General features: G+C 41.3%; 1 protein-coding gene across 10 annotated transcripts in view; it reads left to right on the top strand.

The window, feature by feature from the left end:
• Window positions 1-9,955, top strand: part of DTNA (dystrobrevin alpha) — a 221,230-nt gene extending 211,275 nt beyond the window's left edge. For all 10 annotated transcript variants that reach the window (XM_041473811.1, XM_041473813.1, XM_041473814.1 and 7 more), the window contains one exon: window positions 6,421-9,955. The gene's annotated coding sequence lies outside the window, so the exon portion shown is untranslated. The remainder of the gene's footprint in view (window positions 1-6,420) is intronic.
• The last annotated feature ends 16,117 nt before the right edge of the window (window positions 9,956-26,072 follow it).

Genomic DNA, 26,072 nt, shown 5'->3' with positions numbered 1-26,072 from the left:
TCAGTTGCAATGCATCTTGTGGCACCTGTATGTATGTGACAATGCTGTTTCTTTCTCCTTTTAACCTGTGTTGGGATGCCTTGGAATCTCTCTGAATCAGTTCTAATTTATAGATCTGTAGTCCTAGTCCCAAGGATTCCTGTTAAGCCATCATGCTTTTTATATTTTTCCTTTGTTGACCATCAGAGTGAGAACGTGGGCTTTTTATCCCTGGGGATGAACACAAATATATTAACCAGTACAGAGAAGCCTTGTCCAGGAGATAAGGAATCAGATTACATTTCAAGAGACCTGAGTTTAATTCCATTCAGTGCTTTAGTCTTCCTAGGATAACTGAAATAAATAATTTCTGATGAGATCAGAACATCTACTCCAGTGTGTGAAACAAGACTTATGCAAACATTAAAGAAAGCAATCCACCAGCTGCTTAACCAGAGGTGTCCTCAGATGCATTGTGGAAGTTTAAAAAGCCCCAAAAAGTGGAAGGCACTCAGCTACTGGATAGAAGCTGGCAGTTCAGAAATATGGCAAGATCTATAAATTTCCTGCTGTCCCACTGATGCCTTATGATTTTAGCTTTTATATTTTTCATATATTTCTAATCCTGCAGTTCTTTAGTGTGTAACTCTCAACTCCATATAGTGTTAGCTACTGTCTTCCCATTTTGAACATACACAGCATGATACACAGGCTGCAAACTACTGATTGGAAATACAGTAAAAGCAACCAAGAAATTCAAATGTCCACAAAGTCACTGTATCATTTTGGTCAGACAAAACAATTCCTCTCTAGGCCTGGGAATCAAGGACACCTTACTGTCTCAGGCCCCAAGAGATGGAAACAAAAGTTGGGCTGAGCAAATTTGGGGTAAATGACTTCATTACCTGAAGCTGTAACTGGAAGATTAACTCCCAATTTGCAAATGGACCAAACTTATAAAAGTGTGAAAACTCAGGACCTGTCATCCATTTTTTGGGTGTAGGCCCTGGGGGGCTTAATCTGCCTGAAATCTAGCTGAAGGCCCTTCAATAAATATAACAGCTTTTTATTCCCTTAATTTTGTCTGATGTCTGTTTTTAGGTAGCCCAACAAGGCATCACCATATTGAGGTCATGTTCCTTACACATGCCAGCCTCACAGTTGCAGCACTGAGGTTACTGCCAAGTTCAGCAATTTTGTTTTTCCTCAGGAAGACAGATAACATGTATTTTTATGAAGTAGCCTGCAACTCTTGAACATTTGCCCAGGAAATGCGAGACCACACATTTCGTCTTGCCTCATCTGAAGCCATGGATTCTGCATTTCTGGCTCTCTAGGAGAGTGCAGTGCCCTGCACTCTCCTAGAAGTGAAGACGGCAGTGAGATAGTGCTGTCCATCCTGCTGAGACACTGAACCGTGGGCTAATGGGGATGAAAAGGGAGGAGGAATCAGAATAGGGATCTGATTCTGGTCTGCAGACTGAACCTCTCTCTCAAAGCCAGAGCTAAAAGCAAGCAGTGGTCAACAATCAAATGGACACTGGAGCTTGGGAGCAGGGTCATGTTCAGATGAGCACAACCAGTGACCTAGCCTGTGCCAACTCTAACAGCAACTCGTATTGTTAGATTTTGTGTGTCGTGTTTTATGCTAGACCTCCTTATTTATATGGCAGTTTTGATGGTAAAATTTGACCCTGATTCAAGGGGTTTGCATCTTCTGATGACAGTAAAACTTGACTGTTAAAATGTGTACCTTGTGAAAGCAGCTGCTAAAGGGTATTTCCAAGGCATCTGTCTCAGTGTCTCTTGCAGCTGAAGCAGAATAACTGGATGTGAAAAGCAAATAAACTGCAATACCCAGAGTACTATAAACACCAAATAACTGCTCATAAAAATTCTCCTAACACTGCTCCTCGGGTTGCATTCATTTTCTCAGTAGTCTTGTTAAAAACATGAGCCATGTAGAGTTCCCTAAATATTTACAGCCGGAGAAATAAGTTTCCTTACTCTGTTTTGGTGCAGTTGTCAGTTTTAGATCAGGTCGTGTGAAAAGGAAAGTAGATACTTCAACTACACAATGCGTGTGTATAACTATGTATGTAGTGGAAATTTTGTATATAACTGAATAAAATTACAATTTGCAATAATAAGTCAAAAAAAACCTTTTTTAATTAGAGTTGCAAAACTCAGGCTACTCTATATAAGGTTTCCTTTTTTATTGGGAAGCAGTGCTAACATAGTGATGTGGGGAAGCATAATGCTCTGGAAGGCTGGCTTTCTTGAGAATACGTGTCCTGTCTCAAATTAGCAGATATCTGAGACTGAGATACTATTTCATCTCCTGGATGATTTTTGAAACCTTGTCAAAAAGAAAGATTTTCATAGTGAAATTCTTTTTAGCTCCCAGGGGAGCCCTCTGGTCAGTACCAAAGAGTGTGACATTCCCAGGAGCTATAAAAGCCCAGCCCTACAGAAACTGGCATCCAAAACTGGTGGACTTGGCACTTCACCTATATCCACAATAACAAAAGGTATTATGGTAGATTTTGATAAATGCATCTTCACATGGTAAGTGAATCTTCTCAGGATTCACTCCGTTGGGAATATGGAAGTCTGTCATATCTTGTGTATTTTACTTGGTACTTGCATTTCACAGCACTGGAAAAATAACTTCAAAATAGTTTATACCAGTCATGGTATCTAAAGTGCTTTAGCATTTTCATTGGGTTCTTGCTTGAAGCTTAGAAGCTGCATAAAGAGTTTTATTTCTAAGCCCTTATTCAGTCAATAGTGATACAAATACAGCTGATATGGCCCTAGACGGCCATAGGAAGTAGAAAGCCAGCAGACTTTCTCACACCAGTATTACATTTGTGCTTATTTAAAAAAAAAAAAAAAGCAAAAACAAAAGATGGGGGAAATTAGATCAGGTTATTGTAGCTCCTTGTGAGTAATATTGCTGCTGATAGCCAGCCACAGAATTTTGTCCATTTCCTCATTGATCTGAAGGTGATGTTATTTTATTGATGATTTTTGCAATCTGTTTGCATTTGCATTTTTAAATGTATAATTTTCCAGAATTGATTTGAAATAGCATCTAGTATAACAAATTCCCAAGAGAACAAGTGATTCCAGTAATATATAAAACATAATTTAATTAGGTTTTCAATTTACTTTTTATGTTAAATATTCTTTTTCTTCTTTTTTTTTTAAATATTTTTTTTTTTTTTTTTTTTTTTTTTTTTTTTTTTTTTTTTTAAAGAAACAGAGTTAATTTGAGCTTGTTTTCACCAGGTACTAGGCAGATCTTGACATTAGGTGAAACTGCAACTCTGATGTTATTTTACTTTTATCCCCTTGACAGCATTTGGTTTTTTGCCAAGGGTGGCCAATGGGAGCAGAAATCCTGCATTTCAGAAACTGGTTGAGAAGTTGTCATTTTCAGTTAGTTGCTGTTGACTCATGCAGTGGATGTGTCCTCACAAGACCTGCAATTTCCTAGACTTTTCTAAAGCTGTGCTTTCTTAGTGCTGGCACACATTTGAATTGGTCATGTCTAATTCATTTATATGCATTATTATAACATGAGAGAAGGTGTGAAAAGCTAATAGAAATCAGACCTAAGGCACCCACTGAGGGGGAGTACAGAGCTTTCCTGCAGGTTTTGTTCTCAGATTTTAACTGTGATTTTCCCTGTCTTGACAAAAACGTAATAATTTCAGTTAAAGACTCAGTTCCATTCCCATTCCAAACACTCTCACTCTCTCAAAACCTTATAGCATGAACTGTTGTGGGATCTGAGGCTTTGCGTGTCTTTGGGAGACATTTTCTATTGCAAAAGTGAGTGAACAGTTTGTGTTGAAACAGGTGGATTTGTTTTCAAATGCAAAGACCCCAAATCCCCTCAAATTTTTGATATGAATGTATTCTTTAAAAATATCATGTATTCAGCTTGACTGTTTTTCCAGAATTCATTTTGAGTAACGTTTTCATATTTTTCTCATCTCTTGCCATTTTTTTCGAGCCTCTGTTTTCATGTTTCCTAGCAGAGATTAGGAATACATCAGATGTCAGGTGATAAAACCCATGGGCCAAGGGAGAGTGTGTCTAGTCCAATCTTTTTTGGTTTTTCCTGAGCAAATACATAAAAGCTAGCATTATCTGGACCATTCCATTTGAAAGTAACAGGAGGATAACAGCACAGTAATTTTCAAAAATGTCTGCTACATTCACTCAGCTATGTTTTGGTTTTCCTTTTGGTTTATTTTTCCCCGAGTCCTCCTCTTCTTAGCATGTAGGCGTAAAAAAAACACTGTAAAAAACTGTGACCAAGTTATCAGGGAAGAAGGAGCTTAAATTTGTGAATTCAATTCTAAAATTGCACAAGTGACAGGGGTGTTTTTTGAAAAATCACTGAATGACAAGTAACAGAAAAGAACCTGTGGTTTAAGTAACAGAAGAGGTGTAGAAACAGTTTTATATAATGACAAATCATAAGAGTCTTAACTTGGAAATAATTTTGGCACTTTGAAAACTTTGCAGTGAATTTAAGGTTCTGAGGTTCATTAGTACTCATTATCTCTTGTAGGAAAATATCTGTATCCCAGTGCTGGCTGTGGAACAGAGAGAAGCCTGGGGAGAATTTAGAATAACACTTCCCACAGTCCACCAAAGTAATTTATCTAGAAAATATGAAGCAAACCCAAATACTTAACATTACTGTCAATGTGTCTTAATGCATCCCAGGTTTCACAAGCCACTCTTATTTTACTCTTGTGGTTTATAATGGTACCATCACGAAATATGAGATGTTCCTCTATTTTTGTATATTAGGAAAAATTTTGTCACCAAAGGGTTGCCAAGCATTGGAACAGGCTGCCCAAGTCTGGTTGAGTCACCATCCCTGGAGATATTTGAAAGGCCTGTGGATGTGGCACTTGGGGATATGGTTTAGTGGTGAGGTTTGGCAGTGCTGGGTTAATGGCTGGACTGAATGATCTTTTCCAGCTTAAAGGATTCTATTATTTACATAACCCTGAAGCTGATTCAGTAAAAGACAATCTCAGGCAGCTGAGAACTGACCTCTTCCATGCCTTTGATTTGCATTTTTTTGTCTGAGTTGTGAAGAGCAAAGCATTCCTTTGCTAAGATTACCAAATTAGTTTGCAAATTTAAGTACAGGTGCATGTCTGATTTTTAAAAGATATCATTTAAGATGTACCTCAGAAATTTTTTATGAAATTCTCATTAGACTTGCACTGTAGGTTTCCTTTGCATTTATCAACAAAATGTTAGTGCTTAAGATCATCATACCATTTGGCATTCTTAGGTATTAAGGAATGGGGTGGAATTGTTTGTGCTTGAATAATTAATACAATCAAATGGTTTCAGGAAGGGGAAGCAGCAAACTAAACTACCTGACCTTTCTTCATTCATCAGATTTAATCTAACTATTTTTGCCAAAGTAATTTGCATTCCATCTCCCATTTTTTAGGCCAGCTTTATGACTGAAAGAAGTAGAAAAGAATTTGTGTGTGGGGAGTGGTATATTATGCTGTGATTATCGCATCTCATGCAATGCAGATTGGTTTTTCCTCTGAGGTAGTTCAAAGGAAAAAGGAATGAGTTCCTTAACTTAGGAAGGGTCAAAGGTGTAAACAGTGCCTTTACAAGAAATGTGCCAGAAGCAGAAGTCTGCAGTATTACCTGACTGTAGATCCTGACATAGCTCTGAGAAGGAGCAGAAGTAACCTATCAAGCATTTTCCATTACCAGCTAAAACTTTGATGCCTCTTCTGTAGGAATTTAGCATACTCTCTGATACTTCAGCATACAGAGGAGCACCAGCAGAAACTGTGCACCAGTGGACTAGGCTGTTCATGAGCTGTAGCACTCAGAATCATTCTTTCAAGTAACTGGAGGTTTTCTTAGACACAGTACAACATACAAGACATTTACATGCGGGGGAGGCTCATGATGGTGAGTGGCTGTAAATCAAGTGGCTGAACACTGCACAAGGAGGATGGTGAAAACCATGGTTTCACTTTCAATAGTGTATTTATAGAGTGAGCTGGAAGGGGAAAGTGGAAGGGAAAATGGGAATGCTGCAAATCTGTGTCAGTGCAGACTGAGTTACCCCAAGGTCCCACAGCAGAGCAGGCAACAGCCTTCTTGCCCATGATAAGGGAAGTTTCCAGCTTCCCACATGACCTGTAAGTTTCTATTTACAGCTCAAATACCTATAGCTCACCTAGGTAGAATGGCTTTACTCCTTGAGGGATAATCACAGGAACTGGCCAGCTCCCTTTTTCTCTCAATGAACCAGCAGTCGGAGGCTTTACTTGTTCTGCTTGCATGGGTGCAGCATGTTAAACCAATACTCTTTAAAAAATAAACCTTCCATAAATTCTTTATAAACCTTCCATAAACGTTTCTCAACAGGGAAGCTGCAGTCAAACAGACAATGAAAGCTACGTAAGAACTGATGATGAGGAGAGCTGCTTTCGGACAGACGATGAAGAAAACTCAGCTGCGAACTTCACAGAAGAATGGAACCAAGAGGTGCAGCGTCTCTTGACAAAAAAATCACATAACTAAGTTCTGAGGACTGTAGCACAGTACTTCTGTTCTAAGAGTTGTAGTTTGTAGATGTGTGTTTTTTGACAACAAGACTTTTGTTTAAAGCTAACTTATATTAGCTACATCTTCTGTAACATGGCTCATTACTGGCGAAGCAAACAGAGTGACGCGCGTGCTGCTGTCACACACGGCGGCGCTGTTAATAACTCACGTAAACCCTTTGCACATGATATTGAACCTGTTCAGTTTACAATGACAATACTGTTTATAGTTAGAAATTTGATTTCTAAATACTTTGAGATTTTAGTAGATCGGTTTACTATACACTGTACATTTTTTTTTTCCACGGGAGAAATAAAAAGCGACAATTATGCATTTAACACTGAACGATGATACTCCTGAGTGTATATATCTAGTAGCCCAAAAAACAAAGTACCAGACTATATTTGCAATTTGTTTGCAAGTCTTTAAATTAAGGCTTATACAAAATGTACTAAAATAATATAATTAATAATAATAATAGACTTCTCTAATTTAGGGCTAATGTGTAACTTAGGAATGTTTCTTTCAAAATAATCTAACAAATCAGCCATAGAAGTTAGTGTAAATATTTTTTTTCCAAATAGATATCATATACAAAAGGTGACATTCAAATGATATAGAATCTAGTTTTTAAATCAGCACAGATCTTCTTAAAACTGTGAACTATGTTTTGAAATACTCGTTGCTAAAGCTGTTTATAAACCACAGGTGCCATAAGATCCCTGAACTGACTGATGTTACGTATAATCCTCCATGGTATTGTTTCATTGATGTTTTAGCTTTAGTAAGCATGTGTTCAACAAACCAGCTCTTTCCATCTCTCTGCCCCTCCTCTTCCTCCCTGCCCCCTTCCATTATGTTATTTTCGAGGCCTTCAGCTTTAAATGTACAGGCTTAAAGTGCGCTTGCAACTGTTTCCTTTTGATTTCCGAATGTGTACTGCCTTAGCCAGCCACCAGATGTTCTGCATGCCCTCTTGGAAATGTGTGGTGAGACTCTTTCAGAGCTGGATGGAGAAATAGCAATCAGTGAAAAGCACAAGAAGAGCAGTGGATTCTTGAGAAAGGACAGGCATACAGTTAGAGAATTGGAGTTTCATCCAGTTTAGTATTCTTTCAATATCAAGGCATTTCAGGAGAAAGGGGACTGACGTGGCCATTAGGCAGGGTTAGGCAGTGAGGCTGCTGGCCAAAAAGTGTTTGCTCTGCTGTGACTACAAACCTACAGCTGCTCCTGAGTGGGCATTGACACAAACTAGCATCAACGTGCTCCCCAGAGCACCCTGCTCCGAAACAAAGGTGACACCCCTGTGGCACATGGCACTGCCATGCAGAGGAACCAGAGCCAGGCCAGGGACAGCTGGAGCAGCAGCCGGGCAGGGACACCAGGAGGTGTTCCATGCTGGTTGCCTGGCCCTCCTGAGCTGCGCAGTGTTAGCTCGGGGCCGCCTCTGTGCCAAGGTAACTTTACTGCCCTAGCACAATATTGGGCTTCCAGTACCTGGCTGACCTGAAGTGACACTGTCTAGCAGCCCTGAAAACAGTGGTGTTTCATACAGATATTTCACACCAGCACGGTTTGCCTACAGCAAGTGATGAGATACCCATCTAAAGCAGGTTAACGTGGCTTGTCTGTCCTTGCTTTCATGGTGACGTGGGTGTGTGCTGCCGTGTTTACATGAGACTGCTATGTAGCTCGACCCAGTAAGTCCACTTGTTTGCATGCATTCTCCAGGCTCGTGGCTGTTTCCCTGGGCACTATGTGTTAGGGAATGAGTATCTGTATGAAAGAGCTGCTGCCATGTTTCACTTTCATATCATTTTATTGTGTATGCAGATCTCTTGTCTGTATATCCTTGCATACCTGGGCTTGCTCTCAGACATCCAAACGCATACTAAGGGATCCAGATATCTTCATGTAAGCTTTTCATTTCTACAATCACTGGTCTTTGCTCCTGGGTATGTGCCATCCTGGCAAGGCAGGCACCATATCCTCCACTGTTCCCTCCTCCAACCTCCTCTCAGGAATGAGTTAGCCTCCACTAGTGCCTAGCACTCCATGTTTTAAGCTACTCCGGTGAACCTGTAGACATTGCTGTCAGCTCAGGATTCCAGGCAAGCATTTCCTGAACAGGGAGAAAACAAGCTAGAACACAGCTATGTGCAATGGCTGATTAATTCAACACGTGTCATGTTTAATTGTACCCAAAGTAATAGATCCCTCTCATCACCTTAATGTCTGCGTGCTCATTATCACCATGCTTAAAATAGATGCACTAGACTAAATCCATTGCAAGAGCTTCTGAACTAGGAGTAAGAACTGAAGTTGACTAATCAAGCACCTTTCTTTTAGGCTGGTGTCAACAAGATGATCCCTTAGGAGTTCTGGGTCCCTTATGCCCTGGAGCTCTGAGATGAAGCACCTCTTACTTAGCTCTGCAAATGTCTATTTTAAGCATTTTTCCAAGCTGTTAAGCTGGCTGCATTTTCACCCAGCTGGTCTTTGTCTGTTTGTTGAATATTATTTTGGTTGTGGTGTGTGGTCATTAAAACAAACACAGTTACAGAAGAGGTCCCTGGTATGGCCCTTTTGTTAATTACCAATGGCCCACCACAACCATCAAAACTCCGGGTGGTTTTACTGTCACTGGAGGAAAACCAGTGGTTTGGAATCAGGAGACAGGGATGTGAAGATGTATAGGGTCCTTGAATGTCCAAAGCGAAGGTGGAGAATGGGTTGTCTGTAAGTAGTAATGTTAACTAAACTGCATAAAAAGGTGTGTGGCCTTTGTTGTGATATAATATGTATTTTCTTATATGCATGAGCCAAATTGTTGCATCATAATTTATCATAAGTGTGTCCGCCTTTACTTTCAGTCGTCACCTTCTCCCATTCTTATTGGTTCTTGGCAATTTCTGTAGATAGACCTTGTAAATATTGCAGCCTCGGGTTGCTGTAATCACATTGGTTCAATTCAGCAGACGGAGCTGTGACCAACAAGCACTCCACAGTGTCCTGAAGAATAAAGGGCATTTTTACCTTTGAACCAAAAACAAAAAAAAAAAAGTTTGAAGAGTTACATCTTGAGGCTACTAATTGCAACGCATTTTTAAAACACTGTACTTGACACCACTTGAGACAGATACAGAGACACTAAAAATGTCACGATATTCATTGGTATTGTAACAGAACTGCTATTGTATGGGGTTTTTGTATTGCTGTTAAGTATTGTTTTGTGTGTGTGTGTTGGAACCTACTGGGGACATGTTATATTTTGAAGTGATTAAACTATTTAATTGTGTGTCTATATTTTGGAATGGAATTATTTCTTCATTAAAAAGATTTTTAAAAGGAATTTATGGAACATTGTATTTGTGGCTTTTTTTGGTTTTGGATGTCCTGTTCCATGGAGCCCAAACAGCATTTTTTTCAGTAGGGAAGGGAGGGAGAGTGTGTCCCTGTGGTGTAGCAAGTATTCTTTGTCTCTTCCACCACTTCACAGGAGAGCTCACTCCACCACCTTCCACAGCGCTTTGAACTTGGTACCAAGCAGCACCTGCTTTCCCAAGCAGTTTCTTCTTCCTTCCTTTCTTAATTCTCCATATCTTTAGCAGTTTCACAACCTGAAAATGAGGTTCCCTATGTGTAAAACACCTGCCCCTGTATGCACTTGACAGCAATGAAAATGACCATAAGCAGAAGACATCAGGGCCTGACAAGGTGCCTGGTACAAACTTAGAAGGTGGTACGTGGTTCTCAGGAACCCAAACTATCTGCAATAGTGTAATTTTTTTTTCTTAACCACTGTCTCTCTGGCCTGAGAAGGAAGAAAACATTGGAACAGGCATGCTTGAATGGCTTTACCATACACAGTCACGCGTTCTTCTGTTGCAGATGAACACAAAGTCTGTTTTTCCAATTATGCTTTTAAGATATCTTTCCTTGTAGTTGTTGGTAATTGCAACTGGTTGCTATCTAAAAGGGCATGGAGTTGCAAAGCAAGAGCTCACACTTCCAGCAGCAGGTTGGTGTTCTGATGCAGTGCTTGGGGCTAGCTCCTCAGGACCTGGCAACATCTGGAGTGCCCAGGGGTGCAGCTGGGTGTGGTGGCACGCCTTCCCATCTGCACTGCACCTGCTGTCCCAGAGTGTATCACTGACATCCAAGATATCCCCAGCTGTGCACTCAGAATTGTTAGCTGCCCAGTGAGTTACACCAGGAGGGGTCTGTTAGATGGATAGCAGCAAACCAAAAATACTCTGTCTGCTCAGCAGATACCCCAGTGTGTTGGGAAGCAGATAAAGCCCAGTCTGCTGCCTCCTTCAGCACTGACTGCTGTGCTAGCCTATAAATCACCAGGGTTTATTTGCCCTAATTCTCCTGTCTACATGTTGACATTCTTCAATGAAGATGACCATTTTACACTGTAAATTGTTTGCCAGATCTGCTGAACTTCGCCTCCACAATCCCAGTCCACATTCATATCCACAAGACTGTAATGTATGATGACATATAAGCTCATGAGGATAACTGTTTTATCCATGCATAATCCCAAATTGCTGTGTTGCTTCCTAACCCACAATCAAGTCTATGGTCCCTGGGGAACAAAGGAGCCAGTGAAAACTAATTTATAGGCAAGGGCTGTTTTTCTCTTTGCCTCTTGGTTACTCTAGCTGCTTTTTGCAAAGAAAACAGACTCATACAGGAGGAAATAAATTAGTTTCATTTGAAAAAGTAAATAAAATAGTAAATAAAAAATAAATAAAATAAAATTAAAATGAAATAAATAAAATAAAATAAAATAAAATAAAATAAAATAACATAACATAAAATAAAAGTGGTCTTTAGATCTGGTTAGTTGGTTCCTTAGCTGCATCAGCACTGAACTAGGGGACTAAAAGGGTCTGGAATTTTCTGAAAGCACCTGAGAGCTTAATTCAGCAGCACACAATTCTATGGCTGCTCTTCCAAAATTTGCTTAGGTCTATTGCTCAGCAGTTTTATATTCTGCTGCAAGCAGCCCTTATGTCTGGGTGAAACTTGTAAGAGACTGTTGCAGGAATATGAAGCTGAGTTTTTCAGAAAAATGAAATATCTTTGGTAGGAAAAGCAATCTCTATTGTTCCATGAATTAAAAATGTATTGAAGAATTTCATATGCCTCAGGATTATCCTGTCTAATACCCCAGATAATCCACAGATTAAGGATTCCCATTTGCTTTCTCCTAAATTACTGCCACCAGCTGAGTTGCCTGTGGATTAGGACAGCTATCCCAAACTGCCAGCACTGCACCATCAAGCCTTTGGCTGCAAAAGGCAGAGCAGCAGAATTAGGCTACGCTTCTCCCAAGCCTCCCATTTCCCAGGAAACAGGTCCCAAACTGAGGTTTTTCTGAGGGCCCAAAACTCTGGAGCTTTCTAAAAAAGCTGCTTTGGACTAGCAACCTCCTAGGACAAGGCTGAGGGATGTGCGCAGGGGAGGAGGGGAATTGTGCAACCACGTCATACAAAGATGGTTAATGCATAACATAAGTTGGTTAATGCAGCTTGCAGGTTAAATAAAGACCAAAGAGATAGGTGATGTGAAAGAGTAGTTGCTTTTGTGTGTCTTGGTAGGCAATGAAGGGGGCCATGGTGCATTTTGTCATTGGTATGTGATGCTGCAGAATGCAGTTTGCTATTTAATGCAATTTACTACTAGCAAATGAATTACCTCATGGCTTGCATTTTTTACAGAACACTCAGCAGTGGCCAGATGGCAGATGTGTCAGGCCTGCTGCTTGCTATGCTAATTGTCAGCCCTAAAGGCTGCCCAGTTAACACTTCTCCCCTGCTTGCTGCAGCCCAGCATTGCTGCTAGCCCCAACACTGCCTGCAGCCAGCAAGCTCATTCAGACAAGAGGCACTTTCCAAGCTCGTGTTTTGACTGATTTTCTTGTTACTGCTCAGTTCAGTTTTGGTCCCTTTTGGTACATTCCTGTCAAAAGAAAAGGGTCAAACAGGTTTCCAGTGTGGGGATGTGTCTGTGCACACCTGCATTTCCCAACTTTTGGTCTTTCAGCCCCCAGATCCCTTGCAAGCCTCCCCTAACCCCAGGCAGGGGATCAGAGCATCCATCCCTGCTCCTCCTGCCTCCACCTCATGCACCTCAGTGCGATTTCAGGACAGGCTGCTCCTCACCTGCACCAATGCTTCTCCTTATGTCTTTGGTGGTGCTATTCAGCACCTCCTCATGGAGCAGGGGCTGCTGCTCACCTGGGAAAGAACTTTCTCACCTCTGCCTTCCTGTTCCACTTCCCGTGGGAGCTGCTATGGGGCCCAGACCAAGTTTTTTCCTGGATGGGTTCCCTTGTTCAGGTCAAAAAGTTCCTTTTGGACACCCAAAATCCTTTCCTGGTTTCACCAAACAACCAAATGTGTTTATACTCTTGTGATCCACAGAGTAACCTCCCCTCCTGCACCCCTTGGTGGTGCCTAGGCCAATTACACTCCTTTTTCTTTCTTTTTTTTTTTTTTTTTTTTTTTTTTTTTCTTATTTTTCTTTATTCAGGCTTCTGGCAATAGCCTTAAATCCCCCATTTTGCACCTACACTGCTGCTGTGAGTGGGAATCAGGTGCTTAAGAGGTCTCTGCCCTTCTTTAGCATCTGCCTTCATGTGAAAGAGAAGAGATTACATGCTCTGTAAGAAGCACTTTCATCATCATATTCATTATGTAGGTGCAATTAAACTTAGAAATCCCCCCCAAGAGACCTCAGCTCTGACAAACGACCCTATTGTCCTCTCCACAAAGTAGAAAAGTTGTATTTTGGTCCTTTCACATGGCACTGCTTGCTGTCTGGAGTGTTTTCCATTTGCTACCTATAATAACTGCACCCTGGCTCTCAGCTCATTTGCCTGGAGACCCTTACAGCCCCTGGCCCCCCAGCAGAGGGGGGGCTCAAATCCTGTTTTTTTCAGCTGAAAGGCTGATACTGAAGTTAGTGCAGATGGGAATTAGTACTTGAGGGAGTGCTGTTTCCAGGGAATCCTCTCATCACTCGCTCTGAGTCAAATACTTAGTGGAGGATGCTTCACCAGAAACACGTTTTCTGCTACTTTTGGATCTAAGCTTCCACAGATTAATTATTTGAGTTCATGTATAAATGCAAGAAGGAGGAAGGAAGAACACTTTTGTAAGGTCGTAATCATGAGAAATCTATGCAGACTTGTTCACCAATTAAAAACTGGATTTATAGAGGTTATACAAAGTCTGCACAGCTCTAGTATTGATTGTTTGTCTGGCAAAGTGATAATCAACAGAAAAATTAACTGGGTTTGACTGCAAGTTGGGATTGCCAAGGCTGATGGTGCCCGGAAGCAGAAAAATTAAACTGTTTTATGTTTAGCTGGGGATGCCTCAGTTAACCCAATGGGAGCCAACCCAGAGGACTAAAACCAAATGAACACCAGATCACTGGTTGAGTAGCTGTTCAGTGGCCAGCTACTGCTTTCCTTGGGAAGCAATTCATTATTCCCCTTCCATTTTGCACTGCTGGGAGTGAAGCATCTCATCTGCTCAGCCAACACTGCCGAGTGGCAGGTGGTTTTCCTGCCACAAGGACACAGTGGGCTCAGTCCTCCCATGACTGGGTCATTGGGTACAGCTGAGGTACAGCAGGCAGAAATTTGCCCTAATAGCTCTCTCGAGCTGGTAACAGGACTGCACCTGGCCATCCCTTTACTAAAATGTGATGAATGACCATGGAATGTTTTCCCTGGCAGCTGAAACCTTTGCCAAGATGGAAATAATGTTCACGTCTTTAGCCACCTAACAGATGAGACAGAAAAACTGGTGGCCTTGTCCAGAAAGTGTGAGCCAGCCTAATTCTGGGGTGAGGTTTCCCACCAAGCTGTGTGCTAATTCAGAAAGCAAGAACCCTGGTGTCAGATCCTTCCCCTTTCCTTTGCTATAGACTCTCTGTACTAATATCTATATTTATTGTCTTACCTATGATTATAGAACTTGGCCAACACATTCAAAAAAACTGGGAAAGGCAAGGCTTGAGTTGTGTCGAGTATCTGCATCATGCCCTGTTGCCTAGGTAGCTACATCTAACATTCAGGGACTTGTTTCTAGGAATTATGAGCTAGGGAGATAAACAAGCTCTTTCAAGGATGCGGAAGAGAAGAGGACTCGAATTTGGTTTGCTGTATTTACTTTGCTGTGCTCATTTAGACATTGATGGTCTGATGATGACCTAGAAACAGAGATACCCTGTGGAAGTGCTTGCCTTGCTCCCTCCAGGCAGCTCTGTGTGCCCAGCCCTGTGCAATCCCTGGCGTGGACACACACATGCGCACACACCCCAAGGAGATTGCTCATGCTATGAGGAGAAAAGAGCAACAGTCCAGATTGCTAAGGGTGAGTCAGATGTTGGGAGAGGTTATGCAGTTTGCATGGATGGGGCTGCTCTCGTTTTCACTGTACAAGAGGATGAACAGCCCCCAGCTGGGAAAGGTGAGAGCCGCACTGCCTCTATCCTCATGCCAGCACTGCCAGACACACTGCCCATCCATATCCCAAGAGCTGCCTCTTCTTGCCTCAGAACTCAGGCACCAGTTCTGCTTTTGTGAGATCCCACTGGTGTGAGGGTTCTGATTTTACAGCACATTGACCACCAAAACTTCTGGCCTTGGTTTTGTGCCTTCGGAGCGCACAGATGCTGCGGTGCAAGTCAGGATCTCACCTTGCCAAATGCAGGCAGGCGTCTCGCCTCCTCCAGAGATGAGATGCTCCAGGAAAAACACATGAAGGAAGTGTGAAAAGCTGAGGTGATGGGGATGTTCATCTGCTAACATAGTATCAGCAGACATAATTGGCTGGTCTCAGATCAATTTACCTCTAAGATGCCAATAGACAGTGGCTCTTTGGAGTGTCAGCAAGGTGTTCTTGCCCATCAGGCAAGCACCTGATTGAAGTCTGATTGAAGCAGCACTAGAGCAGCTCCCCTGATCCTGACAGAACTTTCCTCAGAGGGTACATTAGTAAAGAAAATGTTTATTCTTCATAGCCCATGAATGCATTTCATCACCATTTAGCATTACCGCAGATGTAACTGCAGGAAAATCTATTTTCAATGTACTGTATGAGCTATCTAAGCTTGGTCCAGAATTTCTGGCAAGTTCAGCCCAACCCAGCAGTTCCCTCATCTAATTTCCCACAGAGACATGTGGATGTGTCTTTAGCTGCATAAACCTAATTATGCTCCCACAGCCCCAAAACTGACAACTAAATTGCTGTTACAGAATACTTGCAGAACAAAGCTTAACCAGAAGCGTCACAGTGTGATTTGTTGGACCAGCAGTCTGAAAAGAAAGATTGTTATGCAAATCTAATTTGGAAATCATTAGCAAGAGCGATGCCATAGAACAGAATCCTTTTATTTTTTTTAAGGGATTCCACCTTATTATAACCACATCAGTTTCTGGATACATTAGCATAAATAAATTGCAGGAATAGTATTTTTGGTATGGTAGATGGGCTTTTGAAGCTGAAGTCTCACTCATATATTGCATTCCTAAAAGCAGTCTTAAATGTTCTTAAAAATCCAGCCTCTGTGGTAAGTGTGATTTCTTTTCCTCACAAAGCTGCAAAATTGTTGTTTAGGAAACACTTGTTTTCAGCAGAAAACAAGTTGGAAGTGTTCATAAATTAACTCACACTGAAAATTAAAGGTACCCACCCAGGCTGGTCCCAGTTCATACTTTGCTCCCTCCAGTGCTTTTCTTCCTGTATTTTCTGCCTGACATAAACCAACAATCCATGAAGATCTGTTGCTACACGGGAGTAATACAACATAATCCTGGAAGAAATAATCTCTGGGTGGTTGAGGTTTCATTTGTATTCAATGAATATTGGTTACAAGAACCAATATACATTCCAACTACAGAAAGATGAGTCTTGGAAATCAGGGAGAGGACCCACAGGAAGATAAAGCCTTCTTTACATTTTTTATCTATCAATAGGGGTTAAGGTTTCTATCTTAGTTGCAAGTAACACTCTTCGCACTCTAATGACATTATTTATACTTGTTTGCATGTGACATTGTGAGGCTTGGAAAAATAAATTAATATGAGCCCAGTCCTCATAGAAGAATATTGGTCTAACCCATTACCCAGTGACGTAAAACACAAAGATCTTATTTTCGGAAGCATGGAATCAAGGCCAATATGCTGGTGTGTTGGGTTCTAGAACACGGAGAATTTTTCATCTTTTCCTTACATTTCTAAAGAAACCAGGAAGTAGCATCCAACAGATATGAAACAGGAACAGGAGTAGTTGATTCTTACAAACTACAAACCTGTAGACATAAAAATCAGAGACAGTAAATGCAAAACCCTTTCAAATAATTATAGAAAAAGCAGGAAGACAGGAACATGTATATATATTTTTTTTTTCAGTAATTATCAGCACTTCTGTCTTCTGAAAAAAGTCCATTGCATTTCCACTAACAGCTGTATCCTGGATTTTCTTGCAGAAAAACAGAAATGAAGAAGCAAATTGTAAAACTAGAAGAACTTTTTTAAAACTGCAGTGAAGTGAAATCAAAAGTCTGGGGTTTATTTATTGCAGATAAGGACTTTCCCATAGAAAATGATTGTAGGAATGAAAGACTTGTGCCACATTTTTCATGACAAAAAAAAAAAAAAAAACAAGCACAGATTTTTGGCATGACATCACGCTTCAAATTTTCAACAGCCCTTTTCACAGCATGTAGAGACAATAATCCTGGTGCAGTGTGAGCCAAGCCACTGGCATGCAGCAGGGTTTGCAGCCAGCCTTTCCTTCCACGCTGCAGCTCCAGCTACTGTAGAGCTTGGTGAGAAATCTTAGTCCCATGATTTGTTCTGCGTCCCTCCAGGTCTTCAGTAGAAACAGGGGAACTAATGGGCAGTGGGGAATGAAACAGGAAAGAACAAAATCACTTTGGAATTATTCTGAACTCTTCCCTGAGTTTTTTATATCCAAATAGTTAATTAGGAAATCAGGAATATTTAACGCTGTGTCCTTAAGCATGAAGTCATACCTAAAACCCCACTGTTGGCTTATATGTTCAATTTATGACCAAAAAGCATAATTTTCGAAGCCATTGCTGCACTTCCTCTCCTCCTTCATTATCTTAATCTAAAAAGTTGTTTTTTTCTTTTCCAAGTCCTATCCCTGCTCCATGATGTCCTCCTCCAGGCCCTGGTCAATCCACATGACCTGCAATTTTTCCCAGGGGACACAGTTAGGTGGAAGCCACCTCCTCATGCCCCAGGGACAGTGACCCTGGTCTTTCCAGCAACCAGGAGGCCTGATGTGCTGGTCTCCATGTGCTGCTTCTGGCTTGAGGATAAATATCTGCCTGGAGAGCCCACCATGGACTCTTCAGGAGGATGCTCTCCACCCTGGCTCTAGGAAACCTGGTCCTGAGTCACAACTTTCCAATCCTACAGCAGAGTCTGCTGCCTTCTCCAACACACAGTTTAACTCAAGGCTGAAGTTCAGTGAGACTCACAAGTCATAGACTGTGACCTCCAAAAGAGAGAAGAGGAATTGCTTTTCCCAATTCCCGTTTGCTCTTACTGTGGTTCAGCAAAGGCCTTTACTTCCATGTCTTTGAATACTTTCTTCCTCAAGAGTGTCTTTGTTTTCTGAATGAGACATTTACCTCTTGTGTAACGTCAAAAATTCAGGTGTCTGGAAATTTGGAGAAATTACAGCTTCAGAGAAGCCTCAAGACTAAACAATGAAGTAGGAGAGGAGCTTCCAGGCAGCCTGTAAATTCCTGGGGCAGAGACTGTAAACTTGTCCAGGTTCTGTTCATTTGGTTTTTTTCTCAAATATCTGCTTTAATGCAGTGATAAATTAACATTTTATGGTGCCTTTGGGTACATTTGTAGCTCACAAACCTGTGGCTACCTGTTATTGCCTGTGTCAGCCAAGCTAATCGGCACCTGCAAAAACAGAGGAGGACAGATCCAGCTTCACCACTGTTCTGAGGTTCCAGGAGAAAAACTGGGAGAGACAGTTTTTCTTTTTCAAGTACCTTGAGCTTTTAAAATGCACCAGAAAGAATGATTACCAAGATCCACAGCACGTCTTTAAAACCTTTGCTATGAATGGTCACCATTAACATCTATTTGAATGACGCACATACTAACTCCATTTGTTCAATTTTGCACACACATTTTAGCATGAAAAAATAATGGAGGGTGGTTATTGTTGTTATTATTATTGTTGTTAGATTATTATTATTATTATTGTGTTTTATATTTTTATTATTAATATTAATTATCTTTTTATTAATAATAATATTAATGTTGCTATTTTATTTTATGGATTTGAAATTTATTCAGAAGAAAACCAGTTGTAAGAGAAAATTTCTTTTTTGGAGAGTTACTGGCAACACACACACACACACACACACACACACTCTCACATACAGTGAAGGAGGTAGCATTAACTCATTCGAAAGTGAGAGCTTTACAATTACTCCATATACTAAATATTTTAATAAACTGCAATTGAATGCATGCAATCAGTCCAGAACTTCACAGATGTCGGACTTGGGCAGGGTGCCTGTGCACACTCGTGTGCCTTCTGCATTTCAGATTTATTTCAGCTTTAAAGAGAAAACTCTAATTAACAAAATCAAGTTGCTGTCAAATATGTTCTTTTCTGTTGGTTTCTATTTATAATTGCCACAGGACAGAAATTAAGCCGAAATACTAATTGCAAAATACAAAAATCAGAATATCAGAATCAGTGTGTGTGTGTGTGTGTTAACTCTACCAGCTCTGCCTGCTCCCCTGAGGAGCTCCTGTGAGAAGGCAGAGCAGGTGTCTCCTCTCTCTGCACTTCCACCCATCCCTCCTCTGGCTTTCATTGCTTGGAAGGCAGGGTGTGGGAGCTGTGCATGTGCTGTGCACCACGACCCAGAGCAATGTTGTTGTGAAGGTTTTCCAGTTCCTGTGGGACTGTCCAAGCCAAGCAAATGCCTAGCTGTTGTTCTGTGAATACATTTCTGCTGGAGAGGGGGATTTTGGGAGTCTGGGCAGTGCTGGAGGCTGTTGACAGGCGTGAGGTAACACGCTGACAGCTTTATTCCCATCTGTTAAAAGCTGCTCCAGCCCTGGCGAAGCTGATGCAGGACACTTGCTAAACCTGCTTATTTTGTTTGTGCATCCACCAAGGCTTTCAGAGTTAGTTTATCCACTGTTTTGGAATAACATACCAATGGGTGAGTAAGTGACTAGAATTGCAAGTTATGCATAAGTGAATGGCTTCACCTCTGCCACAGCTCTTCTGCAGAGGAGGTAATGTGCTGCTGTCGTGCTTTGCAAAGCTCAGCCCAAGATCACAGAGATCAGCTCCCTGGCCAGCTATGCCATCCTCTTACTTACTCAGCAAAATTGCTTTTATATGTCTGCCCTGGTCACATTTCTCCTTGCTTAGCTCATAGAGAAACCCAAATAAATCTCCCTTGAATCCAAATTCACATGTTCTAGAAACTGGTTCAGTCAGCAGTATCTGTGCTGGGAACATGCCTGAATTATCCACTTGCTTCCTGGCTCTGTCTGTACACTCAGAAACCAGAATAACCCCAAAAGCTAAACCCTCAACAGCGTAATCCCACTGCACTTTTCACTTAATCCTTTACCACAGACATTCCTCACCCTTTGCCCCGTGCAAAGCCTTTGCATGGTGCTTGGTAGAAGAAATTGCTGTGAAACACACTGAATTAAGGACTGTGACTCCCCTACCTCCAGAAGACAATAAAAAGGCTTATTTATAACAAACTTGATTGATTGGATGAGAAGGCATTGCTAAGGAAATTTCTCCTTCATTAGTTGATTAAGATTTCTAGGAACCACAAATCATACTGTGCTCACTGGGGCTTAGCCAGAGAATGAGACGAAGATGGTGACGCCCCTACCACAAAAAATTGATTTCAGCAGTACTTAGATCATACTTTGGACCAGCTGTGGAAAGGATTAAAATTTTCTAGTAATAGATGCAAATGCATGGGGTATTCAGGGATACCAAAATTAATAAGTGTTATCACCATACCATGAAACCAGATTTGTGTCCCACTTCACATCACCCTTCCCTGGTGTTGTCATGATAATCTTTCATAATACAAAACTAGATTAAGTCCATCCTTACCCTTTATCACACAGATTATGAGATTTTTCATTCATCCATGGTGTCCAGTGCCTCTGCCTTAGGGTATCTATACCAGGCATTCACCAAAGCTATTGTGAAATCTCTCCCTTTGCCCCCTCAGAATTGGAGCACTCAGTGAATAAGGTGACCAGAAAATCCTTCAAGCACTTTATCAAACTGAATTTAGCCAAACAGCCCCAAACCCTGATGTCTCTATCCTCTTGGTGGCCTCTTGAGAGAGATTCCCAGTGTATTTTTAGCTTAGGTGGTGTGGGTGCACTGCACCTAAGTAATCATTTATAGATCCTGTTTCCCCAAAATAAAGAGCAACAGGTGAAGCTATTGAAGCAAAAGGCCATTTGATTTTTACTATTTTAAGGGTTAGCTATTTTCTCAGCCAGGCTACAATTTTAGCTATTCAAAGCAACAATTTCTGTGTCTCTTGCAGAATTACAGCAGGAATGGTTTAGCCACTTGTATGCTTTGAGCAGTGATTTTTATCGTGCGAGAGCACCATACTCAGTGTTGCTGCTGCATCAGCTGCTGTTACAACTGTTTTAAGGCTTCATTCCCCTGAGGGAGCCTGGTCACCACCTGCACCCCATGATTATAAGTCCTAGGAGAGGCCCTCAGCCCAAACCTCTTGCTCTGTGTTCTCCAGCTTTTTTGCCTTTATGCAGGTCTATTTATTTCACCCTTTGCACTCAGTCATCTCTCTGCTGGGGTGACTTGGAAGCAGAAAGGTCAGTTTTGTACAACAAAAAGTAATTAATTAGATCAGTCTCTTGAGGCCTTTCTGGAAGGGAAAAATACCTCCTGGTACTAATCTGCTTCAGTAATACAAATTATGTATTTCTGGTTCCTCTTCTCAGATGCTGTTTCTACTTTTTTCATACCTCTAAAAACGGAATGTACAGTACAGCAAACAGTTCAGGTTAGTCTGTAAGCTCCTGCTACATCATTAACCTTGGAATGAGATCTAAACTTTCACCCTTTCCTATCTACTCTAAACAATGCTCTAATTTTTGTATAAAAGTCCATCAATGCCAGGTGAAATCCCACACCATGAAGCCATTCAAGCTAATACATCATAAAACTACTGCCATATCCACAGGTCTTTTTAGATCCTCCCTCTCAGTGGATCTTTTTTAAGTAGCAGCAATGGGTTCATGAAAGCAGCAAGGTACAGTTCCTGTAGAATACTGCCAGAGTTTCAATATCTACTGGTTTCTGATTGTGCCTTTACATTCCAGTTATTCCCCTTCTTCTGCTCTCTGTCTTTTGATTAGCAAATGTACTTGGCTTTGAACAGCCAATTTGCAAACTAAACATTGCACGGAATAGGGCAGAAGCCCACAGATTCTTTTTGTAGCTGATGATTTGCACCTGTTCTTAAAAAGATGAAACATTGCATGGAAAAGAAGCCCACAGATTCTTTTTGTAGCTGATGATTTGCACCTGTTCTTAAAAAGATTAGTTCATAAATGTAAAGGCTATCATGAATATTTTACTATAATGAATAATTTTTGACTATAATGAATAATTGCACTTAGAGCATTTGGATTTGAGAAAATGTTCACATTTTAACTGCTTGGTAGCTGTTCTGATCTATCATACTTCCACGTCTACTGAGCATATTAAATGGTAAATACTTACTTATAATCTGTGGTTCATCAAGTTCAAAATCCTACAGCAGGTGAGACACGCAATAATACTGCAGGGCTTTGGTGCCCACCAATTCCCAACACACCAACAAAATTCAAATTCAGTTTTACATCTATAGTAAAATTTTACATCTATAAGAAAACTGGCTGACTGAGCCCCAGACAAAGTCTGTATCCTGCATCAGAGAGAGCAGAAGAGGTCGATATCAGCACCTCAAACAACTGTCAATTTATGGTGGGTGACATCCATCAGATAAAATGATTAAGAGATCAGCTTTCCAAACCATGGCCCCAATGGCCAACAGAGATGCAGAGTGCAAGCCCTGGTATGACTGCATCTGTCAGGATGTATTAGCTCTGAGAAATCGTTACCCACCCTAGGGAGGAAAATTAGCAAAGAAAACCCCCCACATTAGTCTGAACTGTGTGTAAATGGGGCTTCCAACAAGGAGGAGGGGGAAACAAAGCAGGGCTTTTCCTTATTGCTGGGCAGGCATTAACTCTCTACATCTATTCCTGATGAAAAAATAAGCAGATCTGAGAGAATAAAGTCCAGGGATTTTATTAAGGGAGCTTCTTCTGGCATGCCTAGCCTGCCTTTTGTGATAAGTGTGTTTGGCAAGACTGGGAAGTTTCTTCTTCCTTTTATTTTTGATGTCACATTCCCTGAGTGCTGACAGCTTTACACTCAAGTGATGCCAGAAGCACTAATACTTCATAAACCAAGAATTGGGTTCCCTCTTCTGGGTGTTTTTTGTTCTCCTTGTTGTTATCATTGCAAGTTTAGTTACCTACTAAAAGCACTTCCCATGCCAGAGGCTGCCTCTGGCAGACTAGACTGTCTTTAAATGAACAGATATATCAATATCTCTTATAGATATAGACAGGTATAGATTAGTCTTCAGTTATTTTGTTGCATCTAAGCTAACCCTTGGTACTTGTTGTTGAATGGTGTGCTCAGCACAGGTGCATATGATAATCAGCACAAAGTTGTCTGGGGACAGGGATGGGAGAGGAGGATGTCTTCCCTCTGTGAGTCTAGGTTTGGTAATTCTGAGCTCGTAGGAGGTGTAAAGTTTTTCTTAAAAAGGATGGAATTTTTGGTACATGAAGCTGTCAGACAAATGTATATCTTGTTCTGAAATACCTTGTTAATGTTATTTTCTTTTTCTGTATTTTAAAATTTAAAAAAAAAAAAAATTGGGCTGGTTTTGGAATGCTTCCCCCCCCCCCCCAAGGGCTACATTAGAATATAAACAGTAAGGAAAAATCTATCTGGGTCACATGGACAAAGGAGAACTCCTCCTACTTGTTGACAGACAGGCATAAGGGATGGAAATAAGCAAGAAGATGAAAGTCTTTGAAGCCAAAACTTTACTTTTCCACCCCAATAATGCACCAGAAGACAGGCAGAAGAAAGGTGTACCTGAGAAAGAAAAGCATTCAAGAAAAGCACAGAGAAAACACCTGGGGAAAACCTTAGCACTGTTGAGTGAGTTTTGCTAGGGAGTTGCATAAGATGAGGCTTTTTCCAGCTTGCCCCAAGAGGCACTGCTGGCTCTGCTGCTGGTCACTGGGTACCCAGGGACCTAGCTGGCCAGGAGGGACGGCCCAGGACACAGGGACTGCATAGGTATTTACCTCTGCCTTGTCAAATATCTGTGAGAACATCAAGGCTCAAAGAGTTATCACAAAAACTAACATAGCTCGTCATCTTTGCTTACTCTCCCTTCCACTGCTAACTTACCCAAGATCCTCTAAGGTAGTTTCATTTTTCAATAGTTTTCAGAATCTCAGCTATATTAATGGACTCTACAGTCCTGGCACTACTGACCCACAGGCACATCCCCAGAGGACTGAGAAGATGTATCAAACAAAAGTTAAAACAATTTGGACAGACAAGGGTTATTCCTGTTTGCTCCAGGTTTCCTGGGAGGCTCTGGGTATGTCACCAAATCTCCATGTGCATCAACTGCCCACGGCAATTTTCTTCATGTTATCTTTTTGCAATCTAATTCAAGTATAATTAATGCAACGTAGTATCTAAAGGGCCTCTGACATCTTTCTTTTGCTCCTTCCCTCTTTTAAGCTTGTTCCTTGTCCTTCTATCAACTGTTCTACACTTTATGCCATAATTAGGTTTTAAAAACAAGCTCAAAGCCTACATGATTTTTGCACGTCATTACTGTGACCTCTGTTTGCACACTTTTAGAAGTGATTCTGCATTCTGCAACATAAATACAGCTACACGTGTCTAGCAGGGATATTTGAAGGAGATTCTCAGATCAAAAATGGTGGGTAATATAAAAGATCCCCACATGCATGCATGCAAGGTACACAGGTTGAACTAAGACTGAATAAAATTTGGGGTTAAGTCACAGTTTTTAATTCACAATTTAAACGTGAATTTGGGAGATTTTGATGACAAGGCCAGACTGTGTCCAGCTGCCCTCCACATCCCATTGGCAGTGAAGAAGAGAAGTTCACAGTACTCTAAATACAATCACATGCTAAGATATAACCTAGAGCATCTTTCCTTCGAAACTAGGGATGGTTCTGCTGCTTTTATTTATAGTTCATGCAAAATTCCCAGACAACAATAGTTCTGCACATGTAAGAGGGTCAGTGGGAGTGCTCAGAATAAAAGCAAATCAGAAATAGGCCTGGCATTGCTTCCTGTAGCCTTGGAGAGCTCCTCTAGCCATTCTTCTGAGAATGAGTAATGCTGGGCATGGGATCTCCCATTCAGCATGGGATCTCCCAGCACAGCAGAGGCTGTGTTGACTGTGAAAACTCAGAACTGTAGGTTAATCTGAAGCACACAGCAAACTGAATAAACACAGCAGCAGTGGTAGATACCATGAGAACATAAAGAGAAATTTCAAAGCAACAGAGAAAAGTTCAGACCGAGGTGACTCGGTTACTGAGCATTTACCTTGACCCAGCATGCAGGTCTGTAAATAATACAGTGTAATAATGCACTGGCATGCTTTCAGCCACTGCTGCTCCAGCAAAAAGCACTTCTGTCCTGACAGATATCCACGTGTTTGCAAAGGCCAAATGCCATGAGGTGACACCAGCCCCAGGGTCTCTCTGAGCCTGGCTGACTGAAGGCAGGGGAGAATCTGCCCCTGGCTTCCAGAAATGTTAGCTCAAGACCTATGGGCACGTGGAACAGAAAACAACAAGCATCTGTCACCTCAAAGGCAGGGAGCTGGCAGGAGTGTCAAACAGATTTCATTAGCTGTGTACAGTCAGGTGTTGCATTAGCACAAATTGCTGCGGTTTAAAATGATTTGGTTTAAAAAACATACCTTTGGGTACTCCTGCAGCATCCTGGGACTTAAAATATGTACTATTTTATATCTGGTTTTCAGTGGATTTCTTCCACTGCAGTATTTTTAGCTCTTTACTCTCTCCCACCAAATTGTATATCAAGAGGAACTGACACCTCGCTGCCCAAACATGTAAATCACAGGGTGTCTGGCCTTGGATCTTCAGAGTGGCTGCAAGGTAACCCTTGGGACCATCCCAGTGCTGTAGGCACAGCTACAGACAAGCCAGCCTGCTGGGCCTTGTTCTCAGGCTCTCCTGTTCCTTGGAGGGAGGGGGAAAA

This window comes from Pyrgilauda ruficollis, unplaced genomic scaffold (genome assembly GCF_017590135.1).
Source record: "Pyrgilauda ruficollis isolate IOZ18807 unplaced genomic scaffold, ASM1759013v1 scaffold30, whole genome shotgun sequence".
Lineage (NCBI taxonomy): Eukaryota > Metazoa > Chordata > Aves > Passeriformes > Passeridae > Pyrgilauda > Pyrgilauda ruficollis.
This window is presented reverse-complemented; position numbering and strand designations above follow the sequence as displayed.